Source organism: Sphaeramia orbicularis, chromosome 18, assembly GCF_902148855.1.
Source record: "Sphaeramia orbicularis chromosome 18, fSphaOr1.1, whole genome shotgun sequence".
NCBI classification, from domain to species: Eukaryota; Metazoa; Chordata; class Actinopteri; order Kurtiformes; family Apogonidae; genus Sphaeramia; species Sphaeramia orbicularis.
In genome coordinates this window covers 37,872,150-37,897,763 of record NC_043974.1, presented here as the reverse complement: position 1 = coordinate 37,897,763, position 25,614 = coordinate 37,872,150, and the positions used below count along the sequence as shown (strand labels likewise).

General features: G+C 36.5%; 1 protein-coding gene across 2 annotated transcripts in view; it reads right to left on the bottom strand.

Annotated features, from left to right (window-relative positions):
* The window catches only part of ache (acetylcholinesterase (Yt blood group)), a 41,151-nt gene extending 16,604 nt beyond the window's left edge, over positions 1 to 24,547 (bottom strand). The window contains exons 1-2 of one of the 2 annotated variants that reach the window (XM_030162075.1): positions 24,313 to 24,547; positions 2,575 to 2,579 (exon numbers count right to left, since the gene is read on the bottom strand). The gene's annotated coding sequence lies outside the window, so the exon portion shown is untranslated. Of the gene's footprint in view, positions 1 to 2,574; positions 2,580 to 24,297 lie in introns of both variants that reach the window. The other variant, XM_030162074.1, reaches the window with a different exon arrangement.
* Between the last annotated feature and the right edge of the window lie 1,067 nt (positions 24,548 to 25,614).

The window sequence follows — 25,614 nt, the reverse complement described above, 5'->3', positions numbered from 1 at the left end:
AAATGTTTAATTTGATATTTACTTTTGTTGTCCATCCGTGGTGCTACCATTTGTCAAAATTCTTCCTCTTCAGGTATGATCAATTTTTTTTCTCCCATCTAACCAATTATTAGGTTGTAAAATAGAGGGTTTAAGGTATACACTGAATACATTTTATGATGAAAATGTCATTGGAACTTCACTTTTGAGAACTTTGTAATTCTTGAAAAAAAAATAGACAATTTTTTTTGTCCATCTGTGATGCAGTAGTTTTTGATATTTTTCATTTAAAAATATTTGAAACAATATTTTGCCCTTTGAGTATGTTTAAGATGGCATTTAGACCTTTACAGTTATGTGTAATATTTGTCTTAAACTTGTCTGGTTCAAAAGTTATGAATCAAAAAGTAGTGGACTGTCCATCTGTGACACCCTTGACCTCATCCATGGGTTAGTTTAGTGGAACTGGTGCATTTACTGGAGGCGTCTCTAAGTCAAACTTATGCCATGAAAGCATCTCAGCCAAAGGCAACACGGCAACTAATTCATTTCACCATCTCACACATTATCTGGTGTAGTTTGGAGAGTCAATTTAGTGAAAAAGTTCACTATAGGAATTAGTAGTGAACTTTTCAGGTGGCTGTGGATCGTCCAATAACCAGAGGGTTGGTGGTTCCAATTATCTGAGTGTGAAGCAGGTGGGATGAGTATCAGCACCTCCACGTTTGAGGCCACGGCCCCAGATTTTACTTTCTCTTTCAGGTCAAAAATGGCTGTAGATCAGTGGTTCCCAACCTTTTTTGGCTCGTGACCCCATTTTAATATCACAAATTTCTGGCGACCCCAGACATTCAAAACAGAGACTTTTTTTTTTTTTTGCTAAAATTAATTCGTTTTTGAAAATAAACATTAATTTTAGATGACATTTAGTCTATATAATGTATATTATTCTGGACAGAGGCAGTAAAGCCAGGTGTAGATTACTGCACAAAATGAGAATTTGATTTTCCTTGGTCAGGATATGTACAGTCAGTCCAGCTTGGATTTACAAGGCTGACAATTAATACTGATCAAACAAGAACTCAAACTATGAATTATGAAAGAGCTGCAGCATCTGAAACCGACCACAATGAACATTTGACAGATAAACAGTACCACAGTGCTGCAGTTTCAGCTTCACAGTTTGTCATGTCTTTTATGGATTGGGATTGTCTCTGTCAACTCACCATATATTTTTTTTTGTAATTTTTTTATTTTTTTTAAATTTTCATCAATTACTAGAAATTTCAGGCGACCCCACGTGGGGTCCTGACCCCAAGGTTGAAAAACACTGCTGTAGATTGTAAAAGCTGCTGACCCCTCATGTAGGTAAACCTGATACTGGAGCTTCATTTTTGGAGATTTTCTTGAGGTACTAATGAGCCATTTTGCCAAGACCAGTACACACAAAATATACCAATATATGTCATAATACTGGAAGGGTTCAGAGCTTGTGTGTATATCGGCACGATTCTGACAAATTGAGACATTTTTACGTGGCCAATTTGGTACCAACAGTTGAGTAACAGTCCTGTCTCCATATTAAATATCTCGGCAAGTTGACAGGACCAATATTTTCGTAGATATTACTCATTTTGGAATACACTTGCCTTACAGTCATGGTGTACCACGCTGCATGATGGGAAATGAAGTTAAAAACAGGAACACTGCATTTACTGCCTACAGTCCTGACATATCAGTATCGAGGGCGGTTCTGGGGGGGGGGCAAAGTAAATGAGCCTCACAACAGCGGGAGATGTAGAGGAATTAGTAACGCCTGTTAAGTTTCACTGTCACTTCGCAAATTGAAACCGGAGATGTAGCTATGGTCGTATGGTCTACGGTGCAGCGCAGTGTGGCACGGGTCTCGTACTAGTTTTTTTTTTTTTTTTTTTTTGCCATGTCTGATGTATGTGCAAAGATTTGTGAGTTTCTGGGCATATCTAGGGTCAAAAATATAGTTAGTTTGGGAAAAGAATAATACTCTTACAGTTCTTTACAGTTATGAAAATATTTCTTCCCACAATGCTATTGTGAAATACAGGTAACATTTCCCATCCTAAGGACATAGAAGCCCACAGTGGGCCCAGAACAGAAGCTGAAATGGAGGAGGAGGGGTATTCTAGGAAATACTGTTCCTTGCATCACAATGGCATTGCCTGCTGTTGTTGTTGTTGTTGTTATAAAACACTATGACTAAAATCTCTACCACCAAGTTTCCACCACAAAGCTTGGAAAGTCTTCTTCCAGCATGCCAGAAAACAGATATGAGTGGAGCCCTTCATCACTCTGTAACAAAGACTGAGACAGGTGTGTGGTCATAAGGGGCTCTATAAAAAGGCATACCACGCCGTCTGGTGGATTAACAAGGCTCTTGACACATGCCACATGTGGATCTGCTCATAGTAAGAAGGTTGACCTCCTGAGATCAAGCTATGAGCTTTTTGTCCACATTTGGACAAGAGTTTCACAGCTTTATTAAAGAAAAATAAGCTTCTTAAAATTTGTTGCTTCAAGCTCATTTCTCATCATTTTTTCAGGCAAAAAAGGAGAAACCTGTACTGTCCAGAGTCTCAGATAAATAACTGTGGGGTTGAATGAAGATGCTGAGGATGGAAAAGAGGTGATAACATTTATGGTCACTGTCTTTGCACTGAAAGTGAAGGTAGTCAGAGCAACAAACATCCAACTCACCAATGTAAAAAAAGAAACATGCAATTCTTTTATAGTGTGAAAAAAATTAGCAAACAATTCACTAATTGTTTTAGCTCTACTATTACATACAAATCGGTGAACTGCACATCCCCACGAGTACTGAGATGGAAACCAAATCACTCTGGTACCTTGCACCTAATAAAATAAATTAAAGAAACATCTGAGGTTTTGCTGTTGGAATCAGCTGTTCATGGACTCAGATGTATGCTCATAAATATTAGACTAATAACTTTTAATGTTTTGGTTAATACACATGTGCATGTGTTTGCCCTTTTTTCTTGTTTTAAAATTTCAGTTTCAAATTGTAAACTGTCTAATATTAAAACTCATCTCCACATAAATACTCTACCTCAGTGTGTTTAATAATTATATTAATTAGCTATGTAATTAAAGAAGAGGCAAGGTATAATCTTAAATTCAGATTTTCAGAAAGTCAGATAAATTCAGGTTTAAGTTTGTTACTTAAAGCTATAATGCCAAGACACTGCTTCTAGTCTCTTGAATAGGTCAACGTCCAAAAACATCCTCCTGTGTTTTACTGGTTAGCCTCCTTAGTAGACTAGTCATACGATCATATAATCACATAATGAATTAATGTTAACATTTGCTAATGTAGCTGATTAGAACTAAGAAACTGAGTATTGTAATTAAGTACTGTAAGCTTCATGATAGAACCATCAGATAGTCGGGTCAATGAAACTTCTGAAACACAACAGTAGTAGAACTGTAAAACTATGTTTTAATGAGTAAACAGACACTCTGAATGTCTGACTCAAACTAGTTGTCAATCAAACACAACAAACAAAGATGACACTCATCCACCTGCCAATCAAAGTAGCCATGTCCTTAATCATACATAACTTTTATTCTTTGTGTAATTGACTCTATGCACAGCCCCACTACTTCCTGAACTTCCGGTGGCTCCTTTATTTCCTGTCTTTCTTTATTGGACACACTGATTAATCCAGGTGTGCCTGCTACTTCTTGTTGTGACAGCTAATTAATTAGACAAAACTGATCTTTTTATAGACGTGAATTTTGACCCATTATAAGTAAATAAGGGAAGAATTATTTTTTTTTAAAATTCATAAAAGATTTGAACTTTGACCTACTGTTCCCAAATTGTAATCACATCTATTCTGGGTCACTGGCAATCTATAAACCCAATTTGGTATGAATTTAACCAATGGTTTTGCTGCTAGAGTGTTAACAAACAAACAAACAAACAAACAAACAAACCAAACCAAAAACAATACCCCTTGTCTCCCCTTTGGGGGGTGGGGTAAAAATGAACCTCCGCCATATCTCCATTTGAATAAATACCTAAAAATATCAATACAGTACTTTTTAATATTGATGCAGTATCGTGAAATTAAATATCACAATATATTGCAGAATTGATAGTTTCTTATACTCTTAGCCCATCAAAAATGCTACCTTTGTCTGCACTTTATTGTTAATATTGTACGACAGGTGTTTAGACAAAACAATGGCCTGGCTTGAACAGATTCACATTAGTGTTTTGGAGGTCTCTTTGTTACCCTATACTGTCCATGTTGGAAAACTCGTAGTAGTATGGCATTCCACTCTATGTCCACTGATGTTAAATCTGTAAACCTATTTGTTAGCATGTGTGAGGACAGAGGAAGGTGACATCACAAAAATAGACTGTTTACAACTGACACACACACAGCTGCCCCATATCCTTTACAGTGCCTCCAAGCTAATCCTGTCACTATGACGACCATACATTACAAAACATAAACAGCATCCTCCAACCTGACAGGTGGGGGACGGCTGTCTCCAAGCACTGCTGCACATTTGGCGATAAATACAAATGAGGTTCGACAATGTTTGTGGGAATTCATTGGAGTGACGTGGTGTATAGTGGACAGATTCCACTCCTGACAGATTGAGTCAACTGAGACTTCACATGATGGCACACCACATTGAACCAGTCCATGCTTTTTTTACACAAATAGATTGTTACAATAATCAGCAATTGTATTGTAAAAATATAACAAGATCCAAAACCAGAAAAGCACTCGGAGAGCGCAGACCTCCGCCAAGGCACATCAGCCCCCCCCCCCCCCCCCCCACATCACCACCAAAATTTAATCATTTGTTCCTTGTGTGAGTGTCAACATTTCCTGAATATTTCATGAGAATCCATCCATAACTTTTTGAGTTATCTCGCTAACAGACAGACAGAAAAACCTGATGAAAACATAACCTCCGCCGTTTCACTTGGCAGAGGTAATAAAGTTAACTGAATGTTCACTATTGACTTTACTGATTGTAAACATTAAAACCTTTGTGGCATTAGAATTAGAAAAATTTGTGACGGAGAGTTTAAAAAGTGTGGTTTCATCCTCGAGGGGTTCTTTGTTGATGTTTTATGTATATCATAGCTGTTGGGCGGAAACCTTGTATGTCCAAGACGGTTATTTTTCAGGAAACTGTAAAAACAATGTATATTCTAAATAAATTAATAAAGTTAAGAGATGTAGTCATGAGTTAAATACTTCAAAAACATGAAGACAAGATGTTTTTATAACAAAACAAAAAAAGACCAAAAAGGGACTTAGGAGGTTTCCACCCGACAGTGATGATACATGTATTTTACTTTGAGTCCGCCTGGGTCAGATGTAGGACACCTCCATCAGCTGTGGGTCAATCAGCTGATGGGTAAGGTGTTAAAGGAGGACACACATGTGAGAGTGGCTCAGGGAGACCACACAGGACCTGCAGGTTTTAGAATAAGTCCTTTGGGTAAAACCTCATATAAAGACTATTACACTGGACATCTGAAAATGCACCACAGACTGATCATGGGACCTGACTATCGCTGCAGAGATCAGGCAATTTTCCCTTTTGTTTTTGACAGATGACAGTTTTGTGTGTTGAACATCACAGTTTGGTCTTTTTGTAAGGAGGCGGAGCCTGTAGATTGTCTTTTCAGTGTGGATTTTTTTTCTCCTCGTTTCTTACTGCACATTTGCATTGTTTTACACTGTTTACACTGGTACATGCATGTTTACATATCTTCATATTGTCTATACTGTTATATTTGCACCGTTCAGTTACATGAGTGTTTACATTGTTTGCACTATTATATTTGCACATTTTTATATTATTATAGATTTTTTAATTGTACCCTTTCTTACAGAATATATCTAATTTGCACATTTTTGATTGCACAATATTTTATATTTTACTTTTTTTATTACGTCTGTATCTTTTCTATTGTTATTAGATGTAAATGCACTGTTCTATTCTATTCTATTCTATTCTATTCTACTGGACTTTGATGCCCTCTCAGTGAACTGTACATTTGGATGCTTGTAAAAATTAAATTAAATTAAATTAAATTTAAAAACTATACTGCTGCACTTATGTGAGTAAAATTAATATTATCCACCCTCAGTAGTTAATATGTTAAACAATAACTTAAGTTGTTGGCTCTGGAAAAAAAAAATATACTGATTTCAAAACCACTTGCCTAGTTAATAGACTCCATATTCATCTGTTGATTTTTGTGGTAATAATCTTATTCAAATATTTTGATTGCTATAGTGTAACTGAAAATATCTGGGGGCAATTAGGATACATTCTTATTTACGCTTGGTCAATTCTGCATATTCCACATGTAGATTAGAGGAGGAAAATCTGGTTTGGAGTCACCTCTAGTTCAGCTAAACTCTGTTGTTTTACAGAACACAGTAGCCACTTACAATATAACCATCATTACTGACATTTTAGCATTTCAGAAATAAACTTTCATTTAGCTGTGATTTATATTTCACTGAAAAAAATATGCAAATTTATCTGCATGTCATGTACATTCAGTCACATTGTATTATCTAATGGTTCTTTATTGTATGCAGCCATCATTATTAAATCATCCAATATGTGGGTTTTATTGACATGTAGCTGTAAGGTTGGAAGTTGCAACCAACTAAATACTTCTTGCATCACAGCACTTGATGACAGAAAATAAGTGTCAAAGATTTTTCAAAGTCAGAATTTTAACGTGGTCCTCCTACTGCTCAATCTACTTTCAGGTGCGTGACAAAACGAGGCCCATAAAGTCCACATTTAGGTTTCCACAACAAGAGGAACAAGATCAGGTTTGGCTTTTAAAAGTCACCCAGTCTTTCTTTAACAGCAGGTCCATTAGTTCTGTCGACACTGGCCAAAAATGATGTCTGATTATTCACCTGAAAAACACACCAGTTTGGAATATTCAAGTATTTATTTTTCCACACACACAAGACGGCATGTATGGAAACACATCTTCACCAGCCCCCTTCATCACACATATAGGAGAAGTAGAGGATTCAAATGTGAACCTGATGGTTTCTAAACAAGCTGTTGAGTCTCGAGGAATTTTAGCTCATATTAGGAGGCTGTAACTCTGGGCTTCACAAAGCATTGACATTAGAGGTGTAATGGTGCACTCGTTTGTACTGAACTGTTTCGGGTTGGGGCCTTCGATACAATATGGAGGTGTCTAATATGTGTAGCCTATGTGAAGAACACAAACACTTGGAATTCTCAGCACTGCTGCAAAAAAATCCAAACCACTTTCTTCTGAGGCTGGAGTGCTGATGGGGGGGGGTTAAACATGACAACAGAGAGTATAACTGAGGCACAGAAGGTGGGTCGGACGTTCGCAGCATGTTAAGTTTCTCTTTTTGGTAGTTAGGGAGTCTACAGTCCACTTATGACGAAATCACAATTTAAATATAAATATACTCATAAAATGCCTGTCTTTGCTTACTTTAGATGAATTTTGAACAATTTTTTTTTCATTTAAGAAATAAGAAGGAAGAGCACATGGAGACACTGAGTGGAGTCTAGGGGGTGGGGGTCTGGGATTGGACGGGAGAAAGTGTGTCACTTCTCAAATTAGACTTGGAATTTGTGTATGAAGCTCACAGGAGGATTGGTTTCAGGAGGGGAGGGGCCACATCATGTGTCTCTTACTGTTAAACACAGGACGGGCACATTTCTACTGTATTCCATCATTCTACATATTCAATCATATACTGTACGTATTCTTTAAAAACACCAAATGGGTCTAATTCTTGTGTGATCAGGCAGGTGTGGCTTCATTAAGCAGATGTTTAAATAGATAACAGTTCATAAAAAGGGATGAATTAAAGGAGGCTGTCGACAGCTGACCTACATAAAAATGAATCTCTTCTTCTCAGTTCATTAGTCTTGGAGTGACGGCAGTTTTGTCTAAGAGACAAAATATTATGATAATTACACGACGTAATGTAATAATCACAGATGATGTGGTTGTGCCCCTCTCAGAACACTTTCAGAGATGAAAAATGAGAAAGTGTGCATCTTTAGACAATGTTTTGCATTTTTTAGCAAGAGATGTCTCAACAGTTGCTGGGTGCTGCGTCCGTTTCACTGGAGTCTTCTCTTCAGCACGTTTAAGTGACCTGTCACATCCACCATAAAAATACAATTTTATCAGCTAATTAGGATCTTCTAGGTGTGGATAGGTCTCACCTTTTCTTTGAGAAAAGTTTTCAAATGTTTCACAAAAGCAGCAAATCATTTCAGCACCTCTCCTCTGGAAAGCCAATACAGTTTGTTATGGAACAGGAGATTTGTCCACCTCATCCACCTGGCAATGATTTTTGCCTTTTGTCATTATTTTGTTCACAAGCTTTATGGCAAGGGTCATCACTTCCATACAATCTGGAGTAAATGTTAGAGTGCACAGTGCCTCTCAGTGCAAGATACAGAGAAACATAAGGAGCTGTCAATCCAGTGGTTTCTTTAACAAAGCCACAAACCTCCTCTGCAACCATCTCATACTTTGTGCCTCATCTGTAGCTATTGATCCAATGTAGCTGGTGATTATGTCTTTGGGTGTTAAACAGTTCTCAACTGTGGCACAAATGTCCTCTCAGATTTGGTCTTTCAGAGGTATCGATTCAATGATTTCTTCCTGAAGCCCATCAGAGTTCACATACCTGCCTAGCAGCACTGTTTATGCAATGTCAATAACATCAGATGTCTCATCACAGGTAATAGAATGCACTAGAGCAGAGATGATCACTTCGATTTGATGACTGGTGATGGTTCGTTACCGTTCTAATGGCTCCATCTTTGCAAAGAGGGGAATAACTTTCATTTTCTTACCTATCTCAGCTTTGTTTTAAATGAGAGGCAAAAGAATTATATGCTCCTTGTGAGACACGAGTTGCCAACCTCTGTCTTAAACCATCTCTGAACCTACAAGACCCACAACTGCAATGGGGGAAAACAATCCAACTCAATGAGATAACGGATAAAGAAGCAGAAAACCAAATAATTTGAAGTGGTTCTTTCCAAATAAACCAACACTTCAAGGCTGAGACCTAATTATGAAATAAGGACCATTTGGAGTCATTACACTGTCAGGTGATTGTTTTTGGTAAGAAAACAGGACATAAGCCTTAACTGCCACCAACTGTAAAAGCGACAGTGTTTGGCATTTTTTAGTGTAATTGTGGAAAAAAAAACAAAACGTAATTACCATTCATCTTATTGTAATTTCAAGTCATATAAACTTTATCATATTTTAGATCCATCACATATTAAAGGTAAATATCTCAAGCCTTGTTTGGTTTGATTTTGATGATCACGGTAAAATTCCAGTGTATCAGAGAGACGCTGTTTCATAAGATCAATCAAAACAAGACCATTGTTGAACACTGTAATGACCCCTTGGCCACCCCCTTTGAGAAGGAGGGCTACCCTGCACCTATACCCCTGCTGCCCTACCAATGTCACTATCCCCTCACCGCATCTGTGATAGCTTCTGTCTGCCCCAAAGATCCTGAAAGACCTGAAAAATGTATGTCAACATTGCCACCCAAATGTGATACGTCAACCCCGATTTGACCTTGACAATGAAGGTCCAGATTGACACCTAAAACACTCATCCAAGAGCTTCCCAAGTTGCAACTACATACCAAACATAAAAGAGATCACTGAAGAGCAATCACGTTGACACAATAGGTAGCGAAGGGGTGAAAAAAAAAAAAGGTTTATCTATGCACTCAATACTTAGTCAGGTCTCCTTTTGCATTAATAACTGGTGGTCATTTCCCTCTTGATACAGACATTCTTTATGGGTTTCAGGTCAGGTGAGTTAGTTGGACAATCAAGTCGAGTAATACCATGGTTTTGAGTAGTTTTGGTGCTGTGGGCAGGTGCCAAATCCTGCTGGAAGTGGAAAACACCATCTCCAGTGGCATAACATCAGACATGACATGGCACTCCAAATCATCACTGACCATAGGAACTTCACACTGGACTTCAAGTAACTCATCATCTGTGACTCCAGACTTCCACTGAAACATAAATTTTACTTTATCTCTTTATCCAAGGAAAGATTCTGTGTTGTCTCTAGTTCAGGAGTGGTTTGACACTGGTACCTGCTATACTCCCAGTCTGTTTTCCATGAATATGCCTTGATACAGTACAGAACAGCCAGACCTTTCAGCAGTGATCTTCTAATAAGTGTCTTCTGGACATCTGTCAAGTCAGCAAGTACTGCAAAATTGGTGACTGACTCAATTTTAAGAAGAAACACTCCAATATTTCAAGGCACATTTTTTTTAGCTTTATTCTGGAACTATCAAAATTAAAATCAATCACTAGCTTAAACACTTTAGTTTACATGAAATGAGTCTAGGATAAATAAATCTTTCACTTTCGGAAATAACAGACAAAAAATATTGAACTTTTTCACAGTATTCAAAAAAGAAAAAAAAAAAAAAATTAGATGCACCATACTCCTTGCCTGTTTTCAGCTAGTAAAAAATCCAACCCACGATGTTCTGATTGTGGCTAATTTTCAGACAGGTAGGGGGCTTAAATATGTGATTGACAGCCTAATTATGAATTACTAATCATATTCTGTCAGATGTAACCCAGATGTGCCTCTTCTGCTCATGTCTCAACGCAGAAGCTTGGAAGAGTGGCTTCACTTTTCCATAACGGTATGATCTTTAGAGGCCTGCAGAAGGAAGGTATCTATTTTTAAAATCTGGTCATTTTCCCACTGATTTCAGCCTCTGCTCTGTTAAGTTTACATGTTTGCAGTGACAAAATATATATTTCAAACTTCATGATCTGAGCAATTTCCTTGATAAGTGAGAAAGTTAAATCAAAATAATGAATCTAAATTTTGCCCACAATAAATGCAATGTCATTTTTTTTCACCAAAATTGTGTAGCCGTACTATCCACAGCAGGTGAGGTGTTATTTATGCACTTTCTGACAATTCCTATGTCCAGTGATGTGATCAGTTCCCCTGGTCATGTGATATATGTTACACATTTGAATGTTAGGAGATTATTTCTGGAATTGAGACAAATTGTGAGACACTGAGAATGATTATGTACTTAAATCATTGACTGATGACCAAATAAAATAGACCACGATTCAAAACTTAAATACTAATTTACTTACTACATTCCTGTTTTAAATGCAAAAAGCAGAATCATGATAACACTAGTGGTGTGTATTGGCAAGAATTTGACAATACGATACAAACCACAATATTAGGATCACAATACGATATATCGCTTTATATCATGATACTGTTAACAAAGCGGTATTTTTTTTTAGATTGTTTTGTGTCTATTTTTAAAAGACTATTTCCTGGAAAAATTTAATTACATCAGAAATACACACAAATACTAAACTAATTTTTATTTGATGAGAAGAGGATCTAATGCTGTATCACAAAACTGTCCTCTGTAAAAACTTAAGTGCAGGATTTGGATAAATAAAGTTATAACATGCGGCTTTACCAATAAAAAAAAACACACAAAAGAATAAACAAATAAAATTATGTTTTACAGACATTACAGTTTAAGATCATGTAAATATGTAAATAAAAGTGCAAAATACCCACTTGAATATATATAAAAGAGCAAAATACCCATGTAAATATAAAATAAAAGAGCTTGATAAACAAAAAGAAAAACAAAAATGAACCTCTGCCATATCTGCATTTGAGTAAGTATCTAAAAAATATAGATAAGTATTGCAGAACTGATAGTTTCTTACAACCCTAGATAACACTAATGCACACAAGAAGGCTAGTTTAACACTACAAACACTAAATCCCAACTTGTGAAGCTGTACTGAAACTCACAGTCTACAATAGTCACATTGATGTGAGAAATGGCAGTTGAGAGTAGAAACTGTGCTAATACATGAACACACAGACTACACTGCAGCCCTGAAGCATGCAAACAGCTGTAGGGGAATCACTGGAACGTTTTGCTTTCCAGTTTGGTCATCTAATGTTTCACACTCCACACACAACTGCACGATTAAAGGACATGAACACTTTCTGACTCACAGTACACCAACAAGCATTGGTAGGACTTCCACAAGACTTGCCTACCACAGTAAACCACCATAGGTCTACGAAGTACACAGTTCAAAGGGAAAGCATGTAATATTTCTGACTTGGTTTTGTAAATACTACTCAAACTTGGAACCTACTCTGCAGTCAGAGAGGAAATAAGGCTGGTAGTTGAGCGAGCAATAGATTGAATAGGGAGAGTAAGTGGCATAATGAGGAAAAAAGCTATGAAAAAAACGAACTTTTTTCTTAATTCTGTCACAGCAGCTACATTCTAAAGACACAAACACATCTACTGATTCCCAAAATGTTTACCAGCTCTTTGTGCACACTCAACCTGTACGTGGGCTCATTATGGGATGATTAACCATTTCTGTCTTCTTGATAATGGAGCCACTAAGTGTTAAATGTAGAACTGAACTCAAAATCCTCTGTCCATAAATAGTCCTAACTCCATTTCCACAGTTTCAACTGATAATCTCCACTTCTCGATCTTGTTACTACAATGTCGAACATCTAGTGCTTCCCAACACTGAGCACCAGATATTAACTTCAGCAGTTTTGTACTATTCAACATGGGTAAGTCCTCTTTTTATAGGCTTTGTAGGGGCTAGGGGTGTCTTCACTGGCCTCACGGGTGGCCTGTCAATAATTTACAAAGCATCTAAATGGTTACATCCTCATTTACTTTTCAATCACTTGATGTAACAACAGGAACACTCCCTCTTATTAGAATTAAGTTAAGAGCCAGTTGCCAAGAAATGAACCTAATTCAGTGAGATGAGTAGAAATGTTAATGGCAACAAATCAGCAATATGTGCACATTTGTGTGTTTACTACAGTGATAGAAACTAGTATATGCGTACTTTTATCCCACAATGCAACTCTCTGTACTCATTGTACACATCTCATGAGGAGAAAAATAACTTCACTACTGAGAACTTGGTGGAGCTAAAAGATGATATTGACAGAACATAATACACCCACAAGATGAAGTAGAGCTTCAGCTATGGAAGTAGAGACACTGCGTCTGTGCAAAATTCTAAATACCTCAATAGTAAAATGTAATAATTTCACCATGGCACTTATATCACAGGTTATTCAGCCCAAGAGGGCAATGTAGCAACGTAACTACTATTTTATTGGCTGGTCTTGCCACACTATTCTTAAATGAGTAGATGTGTATTTCTTATTACAGTGTTATGGTCTTGTTTTGCTCTGCTTTTGCTGTCGGCTTATTTAGGAGTCTTAGGGATAGTGGCGGACAAAATGGACTGGTCAGACTTGAATTATCCCGTAAAGACCCAGTGTTACTTTTCTGTCAGTTCCCAAATTAATCTTTCTTGATATTTAACCTTCCATAAGTGATTTCTCACCATTTATGATAATATTATGCACTGTATTTCATGTTTTTCTGTGAAAATCATGTATTATCCTACATTTAATCCACTGATCATGTAGATGTTCATAAAAGCTCAGAGTAAAGTTGAGGGTTATTACATCCAAAACAGCGGAAAAAGTTACTTTTTCAGCAAATCTATCATAACCTGAACATAAATCAAGTGTCTCCTATGATGTCCTCGCATATGCTGCAAGGAATAATATTTTCATGTCTTGGATAAACGACAAACCTCCCACTAAAACAACTTGGCATGAAATCCTTATGGAATGCTTTCCCATGGAATGTTTGACCTGTTTACTTCATTCCTCAAAGGGGCAGTTTATGATAATTTGGACTCCATATCTTCATTTCACTAACTCATCAGTCACTTCTATGCTTTCATCATCTTTCTTACTCTGTTTATCTTCCAACAGCTTCATATTTTTATTTTCATACAGACCAGGTGTTGTGCTGAGCCATTTGTTGTTGTAAAAATGTAATAAAATTTAATAAAGATGATTGAAAAAAAAAAAAAAAAAAAAAAATCAAGTGTCTCCATCCACTATCATTGATCCAACTCCATGTGTTTAGCTGAAATCAATGTTGTAGAAGATGACAGTGTTTCCACGGTAACTGCAGAGCCTCTGAACATCCAAATGGGTCATATCTGATGACCATGAAAAGACGACAAACTACATTTTACACCAATTATTTACATGTATTGATAGAATTAGTGGATCAACAGGTATTAAATATTTTAGATCAGTAGATGGTTTAGGTCGGTGGTGGATGTTTTTGTCTTTATTGGTTAAATTGGATAGGTGACGTCTGGTGGCCATTTTCCTTTCCTTACTAGATCTGTCTTAGTCCCTTTCAGACCACGTTACTTAGTTCTGTTTTTTTTTTTTTTTTTTTTTTAAGTCAGTCTGTCTTGCCATCCGACTCTTGTTTGGTAGTGAAATTATGGAAATAATAAAACTGTAGTCTGCTGCCTACATAGCACTGACGCACACTGGAATAAAATGTTAAATAAGATGAAATGCAATGCAGCCGGTGTGAGTGTACGTCGGACATTTGATTTATGCTCAAAGCAGGGGGTTAATGAGTGTCCCCGTAGGATGTGATTTACAGTGATGCGCTGCAGAGCCTTAGTCCCAGCTGTGTCGTGTTCTGGCTCCATCATGTCTGTGCCAGTGTTTTATGTCCATTGGAAGCGTCACGAGCGGAGCCTCTTCAAGCACTTGCTCTCATTGTTCCCCCTCTCCATCTGGTACACTACTTCTTTCTTGTATTTAATAATGCACAAATGCTATAACTATCCTTGCATAAAAAAAAAAAAAAAAAAAAAAAAAAAAAACTCAACTAATATTACTTCAGAGCACTAAATGGACCTGCATGGGTAAAAGTAATCCACTGGTAAATGTGCAGATGACAATGGATGGGCATACCAGTTGTGTTTATATTAGGGCTCAAGCTATTGGAAAAAAAAAAAAAAAAAAAACGCCACACAATTTGCTATAAATAATCACAATCACTTTTTTTTAGAGTGAGACTTGTAACAATTAATATTTACAAGTAGGGATGCGTATCTTTAAGATTGTATCAATACTACCATTCTTAGTGATGCTGCACTTCATTAGTAGCTTTTCCATTGGACATCTGTGCAAAACTTTACCGATATTTACTAAAAGTACTGAAAAAACAGAAGTGCGTTATGTCGGTTTTTCCATTAAATCACAAATGCAATGATTCGTTAATTTATTATCGCGAGATGACATGAGAAGTTATTCCATAAACATGACGATGAACGTAAATTTCACATTGATTTACAGATATATTCATTATTATTATTATATATTTCACCTCTATCGTGTGCTAAATTAAAAAATGATTCAGTTTCCTGGTGTGTCCACACATACCGCGCCATGTTTCTTTTAAAACTCTTCTTCTTTGCTTGTTGTAACATCAGTCAAAATCCTTTTTTTTTTTTTTTTTTTAATTCACGGGACTCTAATTGCGGAAAAAGGTCTTTCCATTGCAGTTTTGCGTGATACACCAATTTCGCTACACCCGAAAAACCACCTCTTTCCAGTGCAAAAACTTTATCGAAAAACGAGAGTTTTGGTGAAATTGTCATTTTTCCATTAGGCAAATTTTTAAGCGCAAGTTATATTTGCGCAATTTGAGGGTCAACGGAAAAGCGACTAATGGTATTCTCACCTTCTTTTTTTAGTTACCATTGGGGACACAGTTGTAGACTGAGTGGAATTATTAGCTTCATTTTCTCTTTTGTATCATAATTCTTTAATAGGAAAGTGCAAAAGCATTGTTTTGAATAAATTACTATCATAACATTGTTTTTGGTTTTTTTTAAATTATAGTATTGTAAAACAAGCATTATCTGTCATTATTTGTGACAAAATTAATCATTTTTAAGTATAAAACTGATGCAGGACTGGTTTTACTGGTTCAGATCTCTACACCCTCCTCTGAAACTATGATCAACAGATTTGATGATGTTCTGACCATTTCACACTAAATTTATGATCTGACTCACGGCAAAACCATCTGTGGGCTAACGGTGACTTTAAATAATTAATTCGTGGTCATATTTGGGTCCCAGCACTGCAGTACTTGTTGGACTTTTGCTTGATTTTGTGACAGATCACTGATGTTTCTGCCCAAAAAGACTAGTTGTTCTGTGTCCATTTTCCCAAGTAGTTCTGTCAACACTGGTTACTGTCTCTAGTATGTATCTGTATCTGTGTGTTAGAGCGTCTTGGAGCTTAATTGTGTGAGATTAGCAGGCCTGCCCCTCAGAGACCCAAACCCAGGTGTCTGATCTGGATTAAAAATCACAAAAAATGCATCACAGACAGATGTCAAAGTCAGAAAAGCGGGAAAATTCACCCAATGACTTAACTATTTTTAACTTTCTTGCTTCTATTTTTCCTTCTCCAGTACTATGACGCAAGCAATAACATCTGAGCTTAATGATACTACAGCCTTTAATAATTCGGCACACATCCCAATTTAAATGAAAGAATCACAGGATTGATGGAGAGACAGTTGCTAGGCTAAATATGAGTCTTTCTGTTAGCACAGATAGGATGTACATGATGTGATGCTCTGTCCGATGCCTTGTCATTTCTGTTACAACTAAGTGATCTCTTGCCACAATTTAATTTTAAAAAGTATATAATAGCAAAATGTCTATGCCGCTCTAGTGTTTTGTATTACCAACAAGATACGAGTTTCCCTTTACATATTAAACACAAAAGGATTGTTTTTGTTTTGTTTTTAGTCCTTTTTCAAGTTTTTTTTAAACAATCAGTGACATTATTATAGGGAATTTACTTACATAGCTCCAGTGTGAACAGTGTTTTTTTATTCTGCATCTGCCCACGTAAAACTATTCTCTGTTTTTTGTCCTAACACTTAACCCACACACAGGCTAAAGAGGTTACAAATCAAGCAGCTTTTCAAACATTGGCCCTGCAGCACTAGAGTGTGTATGCTCTGCTAACAGTCAGACCTAACTTGGTCTAAACTTAGGACTGCAAAAGCTGCAGCACAAAGGCAGAGAAAAAGAGATGGAACGACCAAAATTTAATTCTCTTGCAGGGTTTTAATCCTAATTGTTGCAACATGTACACCACAAGACTGCATTTAGCATTGAAAGGAATAAATGAGAATAATATACGTGTATGTATGTACCTAGTATGTACTTGTATGAGAGAGAGATTTTATTTTGTCATGGATGTTGTAACGGTTTGGGTTTTTTTTTTCCCCATTTTTAAAAAAATCATTCTGTGCTTGCTGTTTTAAGTTTGTCACAGACTGTACTCAAGAAGTGGATGGAAGCACCAACAACCCAGTTTAATACCCACAACAGTAGTCAACCTGTGTAACTACAGAGACCATAGTATATAGTCTATAGCAGGGATGTCAAACATATGGCTCGCAGGCCCAAACCAGTCCACCAAAGGGTCCAGTCCAGCTCATGACATGAATTTGTGAAATGCAAAAATTACACTGGACATATTAGCAATTGAGGATGTTAAAATCATTTTAGTTCAGGTTCCACATACAGAACAATGTATTCTTAAGTGGATCAGACCAGTGAAATACTATAATAATAACATTTAAATAATGACAACTCCAAATTTTTACCTTTGTTTTAGTGTAAAAAAGTAAAATTACATGAAAATGTTTATATTTACAAACTGTCCTTTCACAAAAAATGTGAATAACCTGAACAAATATGAACAACATGAAATGTCTGAAGAAAAATAAGTGAAATTTGACCAATATTCTGCCTGTTACTAAATGTTCTGTGTATTTGTAGATCCACTGATCTGTAAGTTGTGATATACATGAGTAAATGATAAACTGAGGCAGAATATTGTTAACATTGCACTTATTTTTCTTAAGAAACTTCAGTTTGTTTATGTTATTCACATTTTTTAAAGGATACTTTGCAGATGTAAACATTTTCACAAGGTTTTTTTTTTTTTTTTTTTTTTTTTTTACTTTTTCACTGTTACTATTTTACTGCTCCAGCCCACTTCAGATCATATTGGGCTAAATGTGGCCCCTGAACTAAAATGATTTTGACACCCCTGGTCTATAATGTAGACTATAAATTAATTTTTGCCAATAAAAAGAAGCTCCAAAAGTCTGATTTGGTGGGTGAGCAGGCTGTAAATCAAAGTGCAGTATGACAGACATCAACGCCTTTGATGAGTTTTAAAACTATATCAGTGTGGCGATAAATTAAAAGATGAACCACTAATACATTTATTAGAGAAGTAGTTCTCAATTTGTTTGGCTTCAGGACCTACCCCCATCCCTTAGTGACAAGCCGCGACCCAAATCATGGAAAATTTTCAACTTCTTACATTTATTTAATGAGAACATGGTGGAGTACAGAATAAGCAAGTTTACAAAACCAAATTTAATGGTGAGCCAAAAATGACCAGTAGGTGGCGATACTTGAGAGAGAAACATTCCCTTCTACATTCAGTTAGCTGCATTTTAATTCAAACAAAAAGTACATCTTAGGGGCACATGGTTTCAAGAATAGCAGAGTAACTAGCTGTGATAACCCTGCATTAGTGGATAAATACTGAACAGTACTGTATTAGTAATATTTATTCAGTAGCACTTAATAAACCATTTATCATGAAGCTGGTACACTTCAGTAACTTCAGCCTTTTTTTAAGACTTAAAAAGTGCTTTCACGCAGAAACATGAAATAAAAAGTCCAACTACTGAGAAGTAGTTTCAAAAAGACTGAAAAATGTCAGTAAATATACAGTATAACAAGCAAGGTACTATTAAAACAATTTGGTCACTTACCAAGAAATAATCCTGAGGCTGACATAACTATCAGAACATTTCATTAACAGCCATTTTTAAAACAGACTCAGTTGGTGTTTTCATACAAATGACATGAAATAAAAGAGTAAAACTTCTGAGAAGTATTTTCAAAAAAGACTAGAATTATGTAGCTTTAGCTGGGAATACTTACTGAATCTATTACAATACTGCACTACAGGGGAAAAAACAGTTTCTTCAGTAGCAGTTTTTACCCAAAATCTAAAAATAAATTAAACGAAATCTGCTATTCAAAATTATTCAAGCATACAAAATTAGCGTTTCTTCTCATTACCTTATCAGTAGGTAAATGCTGAAAAGGGTTGAGGATAATTAAGTAGCCCTCACTTCAACCTTCGGTGTAACACTGACATCATAGTCATTAACAGAGGAATTAATGGGACGACTGGGGATAATTTTTTCTCCTGAGAAGAGCCTCAAAGTCTGGAGTTACAGTTGACAAAGCAGCTCTGATGTCATGCTCAGTGTCCGGTGTGTTTCTGTGTTTCGTCAGCTGAACCAGAGCTGAGGAGCCACACTCACAGACGTAGGTAGTGCAGAAAAGCAGGAGGATTTTACTGCTCGAGGGGCTAGAGAAGGATACCCGCTGTCTCGCTCAACAGTCCTGCAAATGCAGCACTCTGATGTCATTCATTCAAGGTGTTGTAAAGTCATGGACCACCAAAGAACCAGTGAGAGACTAATGAGCAGGAAACTCATGTTGAAGACGTTAGAGATGACCCTCCAGCTCAGAAGACCAAGAGCACCATACAAGACTGACCCTAGGAAGAGACTGGAAGTAGTGCTGCTTTCTTTTGATAATATCAGACCATGTGATCAGAGTCAGCTCAGACCTACTGACACAAAACCTGAGGACATGAGATTAGACTAGATAGTATAAAAAAAATGTAATCTGGACCCAAACCGGAGTAACACTGTCAAATCACATACACAGACACTCTCTACAGTTTTTACACCCCACAGGCAAAATAGAAAACAAAATGTAAATAAATCCTGCACTGAAAATCATTCTTAAATGCTCTACTCTCTCTGGATAATTTTCTAAAGTCACAGCTGCCTTAGGAAATGGCTACCGCTCTATCAATTATATTTATTTTACAGGTAATATATTGATCATTTCTTTACCTCACTTAACATTAAGAAGAGTCTATTTTGTTTTTGATATGTGTAGTACTGCTACAAAATGGACAGAGTCTATCCTTGATATGTATAGCATTTTTGTGTTTTGTGCTTAGTCACAATTCAGTCTATGTGCAGAATTTTTGAGTTACTTATGGGATCTGACATGGGAATTTAGGGTAGGTAGAAGGATGGGGTAAGAGGATGGGAGATTATAAATTAAACTTCATCCCGCTCTTTTTTGAATGTTTTCTTTTCTTTTTATATACATCTCTTTGTTGTTTGGTTTTAATATTATAATCGAAATAAATAAATTAACAAACAAACAAACAAACAAGTACGCAGGCCCTTTATGTTTAGGTTATCAACTGGGCACAGTAAGGGGACTATGAACATGTTGGGTGAAAAAAAACAACAACTTTAAGTTAGACTTATTTTGTCATTTGTAGCCGATACATAACTGTTTGGGAGTCCTAAAACCAACTTTACCATTTCTAAATGATGTCTACACAAAAAAAGAAAGAGCCGATTGATTTTCATTGGTTTAAAAGGCTACACTTGGCATCCACATTTACATTTTTTTGTCTCAAACGTTATTTGCCCAGGAGAGTACTGGTTTATATCTCAACCTTAATGATTATAGGTTTTAAACATTATTTATACTTACTCACTCCAAACATGATATTGAGATAACATTAAATAATTTGTGCTTGACAGATAATTTTGATTATCAGCCTCGAGGACTTCAGAATTTACCCTACGTAACCATAATCACTTTACCCTACGTAACCACACTTCCTTCTTATTGATATCCCTCAATCCTAAAACAATTAATTTTTTTCACCAAAGTAGCAGGAGTTGCAGTCAACAATATACCTGACACTATGGAAATCTTAATTTTGGCAACTTCAAGTGAAAACAGCAACTTTTGATATGCTGAAAAATTTGCCAATTTTTTTTATGTACTTTTTTTTTTTTTTACCCTACGTAACCGAGAAGTTTTTCACAAAGATTTCAGTGAAAATGGCTGAAATTGACAAATGTCTCTACATGGCCTCAAAGTACAAGAAATACCCTTTCCATCCATATATTACACTTAAATGCCAGGTAAATGTAGACCGACTCATTATCATCGGAACCATTTTTTTTTTACCCTTCCTTAACACACCTACTGGACTCTAATTTACGAAAAAATATAAGGCTTTATATAATTTGATCTGTATTTCAGATTTTTTGCTTTTAATTTTTATTTCAGTTATATCATATTTTTATTCTTTATTTCTCTTTTGTGTATTGTTTATTTTTGGGGAGGTATTTATATAAACTTTTTTGGCTTCTGTCCTCTCCTGTACAATGGTGTTACTTGCATGACAATATATTTTTTTCTTGTTGTTTTTGATGTGCAAATAAATACTAAATACCCTACGTAACCGCTTGACCATGCCCAACCCTGAGTATGTACAATCTGGCACGACTCCTCCACAGAGTCCAAAACTGCAAAGTCAGAATTCAATTACAGCTATTATCATTCACGTAGGAATTGCACACACATGACAACTTTGAAATGACTAAAAGCTATATGCTTGATTATACCTTGGCACAGATTCCAGCGAAAATGGAAAATAGAGGAATGTGCATGGACAGCTGCCAAAACCACATTTACTATATGGCTTGCAGAGGTAATAAATTCATGTTACAGTAAATTGCAGCCGCTGCAAGGAAGCACCAGAGAAGATTCACTGAGCTTGAACCACCCAAACACACACACACACACTAAAATATAAACAACTAATTCTCTTTAGACCATCTTCCATTTACTTGAAGCAGCCTACATAGAGCAGCCCTGACAGCACTGGCTGTTATGCAATCCTCTGCTGGAGATGTGATCTGCCATCACACACACACACAGCCATTACACATTCAACACACAATGCAATCAGACACAACGATGAAATTATACATTATGTTAGCACACACCTACTGTACAAATGCTGTTATATTCGGCTGATAGCACTGACCTGAATGCCATGTCGTGAGCATGTGATAATGCACAGCGCAGGTCAATGAGGCTTACTAAAACTATTATATTTACAGATTTAAAAAGGGACATGAGCAATCAGCAGCGTGCAGACCCTGCCTCTCTATAAAGCAGAATATAGAGCTGCAAGAGACTGAGTGAGAGTCACAGATACAGAGTGTGGAAGGAAAGAAGACACCAACAAACACAGGGCAGTCACACGCGTCTGGTTACTGAAGCACGTCACACACACAGTTCCATGAACTGTCTGCTCACACACATCCTACCGACATGTGAACTAGATTTTCATTCTTGCTACAGACAAGGTTCAACCAGGCTCAGATTAGACTTGGCAATATCATTTTTTTATCATAAAGTGACTTAATTCTGACACTAATAATTTTCCATGGAGATCAGTGGCTGTGATTATCAAACCATAATTTTGTGAAAATAAGTGAAATATTAAGATTAATTTACAGAAACTCAGTGAAATATCATGATATCAGAGACTACACAGGGTATTTTATATCTTGTGTGTTTTATGGTGTTCCATATATTAACAGTATATATCCAAAACACAAGTATATTTCTACTACACACTATTTAGCAAATTCTCCTCCCCTTGCCATTGAAAATAAAACGAATAAAATCAGAATAAGAATTCAAACTGCACTTGCTTAGGAAGAATAAGTTAGTAGTCAAAATAATAATTAGAAAAACTGCACAAAAATTGACCAAAATTAAAAAAATAAAAATAAAATCCAATATTTAAGCATTAAACACAAAAGCACTAAATTGACAAAATGTACAAAACACACACTTAAAGACCCAAGCATCCACCATCTACCAGAAGCATCTACTGATCTAAACTATTTAATACCTGTCAATTCACTAATCCTATCAATACATGTAATTAGTTGGTGTAAAATGCACTTTGTCATCTTTTCATGGTCATCAGATATGACCCATTTGGACGTTCAGAGGCTCCGTGGTGAACATGGAAACACCGTCATCTTCTACAACATTGATTCAACAGTAAAACCCATGGAGTTGGATCAATGACAGTGGATGGACACACTGGGTTTATGTTCAATTAATGACAGATTTTGCTGAAAAAGTCACTTTTTCTTCAATTTTCTCTATTTTTGATATAATAAACCTCAACTTTACTCTGAGCTTGTATGAACATCTACATCAGGGGTGTCAAACTCAGATCCTCAAGGGCCGATATCCTGCATGTTTTAGATGTTTCCCTCTTCCATCACACCTGGAAGCCATTACATCATTATTGGGCTTCTGCAGAGTTTGATGATGAGCTGATCATTAATTGAACCAGGTGTGCTGGAAGAGGGAAATATCTAAAACATGCAGGATACCGGCCCTCGAGGACCAGAGTTTGTGATCTGTGATCTACATGATCAATAAATTAAATGTTGGAAAATACCTGATTTTCATTAAAAAAACAAAACCAAACAAAAACACCAAATACATAAGATAATATTATAATAAATGGTGATAAACCCACTTAAGGAGGGTTAAATATAGAGAAAAAATTAATTTGGGAGCTGACAAAAATGTCACACTGGATCCTTATGGGTTAAATCATCATAATAGGAGAAAATTCAACAATAAATCAAAAATAATAACGAGCACCTACTTTGGATTAATTTCTCTGAAATATTAAGCTATTTGAAAAGGGTTTGATTATTGGTTAAATGATTTCTTGTCTGTGCTCTAATGTTTGAAGAATCTCTCTGGTAAGGAGCAGTGTAAACCTACTGTACATTTGGACTAAAATTGTTGGAAGTAAAGGAGCCTTTAGTTCAGGTCTTACACATAACTGCATATTGACTTGTTGACAAACATGAAAATGATGAATTGCAAAAATATTCCGTGGACTTCGGAGTGCCGGTGTACTGCAGGAGAACCGCACGGAGGTATGCCAGTGCTCCGGTAATAGCTCCGCTTGAACGGGAATTAGCTAAGTAACCATGGCTACCGTTGATGTAGCTTAGATTGCAGGACAGTCCTCCAGTCTGTCCACAGGCTAATGGGCTGCTCTGGATTAACGCACGAGACACGATTTGCAGCGCTCGAGCGGTATCCATGTGGGATGAAGTGAACACACAGGACTGTGGAAATACACCAGAGTGGGCTTTAAACACGCATTAACGATGCCATATCACAGCGGCTATCAAGCACCGAGTAACATTAGCAGCCAATAAAAAATGGGTATTAGATTTTCTGCCTTACCTGGTTACTCCTTACGGAGCAAACCCGGACCGTCTTGCTGGTGTTTATTTGTGTCCTGCTCTGCGTGGACACCAAACAGTAACACCGAGCTGAGCTTTGGAGATAAAAATACGGAGAGGTGTCTCCGGCCGGCTGTCAACCACGAAAATGTCGGTAATGTCTCCTTCCAGCGGCACGCCGACTAAACACTCGCAGGGCCGGACCCTGAGGCAGTGACAGTAGGAGGAGACTGCTGCTAATAAATACTGCTTGTAAACATAGTACGGACGCTCCTCTCGCGAGAACACAACTGGCTATCCTGTCAAACACGAGATCTGGCCCAGACCTAGGTTTGTAAGCCAGGACCAGACCAGTGGTACAGGTAGATAACAAACAGTAGGCCTAGCTGAAGTAAAAAGACATTAAAAACCAAGCACAAACAGACCATAAAATATAGGGCATAATATTCAGCCTATCTGACATTCACTAAGATAAGATAAGATAAGATAAGATAAGATAAGATAAGATAAGATAAGATAAGATAAGATAAGATAGGATTCTGTTGGGTTTCTGTAAATTGGCTTAGAGTCTGGTTTTGACCAACTCTATATATAAAGTGTCATGAGATAACTTTTTTTGTTGTGATCTGGCACTATATAAATAAAATTTGATTGATTGATTGAGTGATTTGATTGGTTTTCCCCTGGAAGTCGCTTTGGAAAAAAACATCTGCCAAATGCATAAATGCATAAATGTAATGTATAAAATATAAAATAAGACTTTTACTGATTCATCGCTCAACTAAAAGGTGGTTATAGTTTATGAACTCAGAACATGTGCATGTGTGCACTGTAGGATTTATTCTTATAACCTTTGTTTGTACTTGCTATAAGATTTGAAATTATTCCAATATATATTTAAAATGTCTTTATGTATTGTGAAATATTTTTGCTCGTTCCATATGAAGCCCATAAGTCCACGTTTTGGTTCAGTCCACTGAACATTCTAAATCTCCTTTAAAGACACACCTGTTTGCACTGGCTTTTAATACAAGTGTGTGACTCATTTATTTTATCTTCTGGTTGTGTTTTTAGATACAGTTTATCCTATTATTGTGTATCTGTTTTTATCAGTTTTAGTATACCTTATATCTCTATATGTTTTTACTAGTTTTATCACATTTGGTATTTTTTTTCTGTCTTTGTACAGCACTTTGGTCACTTTATGCTGTTGTAAATGTGCTATATAAATAAACTTAACCTTGGCCTTAATGTAATTATCAAAAACAAATAACAGGTCATGCTTAAATAGTCTCTATCAGATGATTCTAGTGTTCAC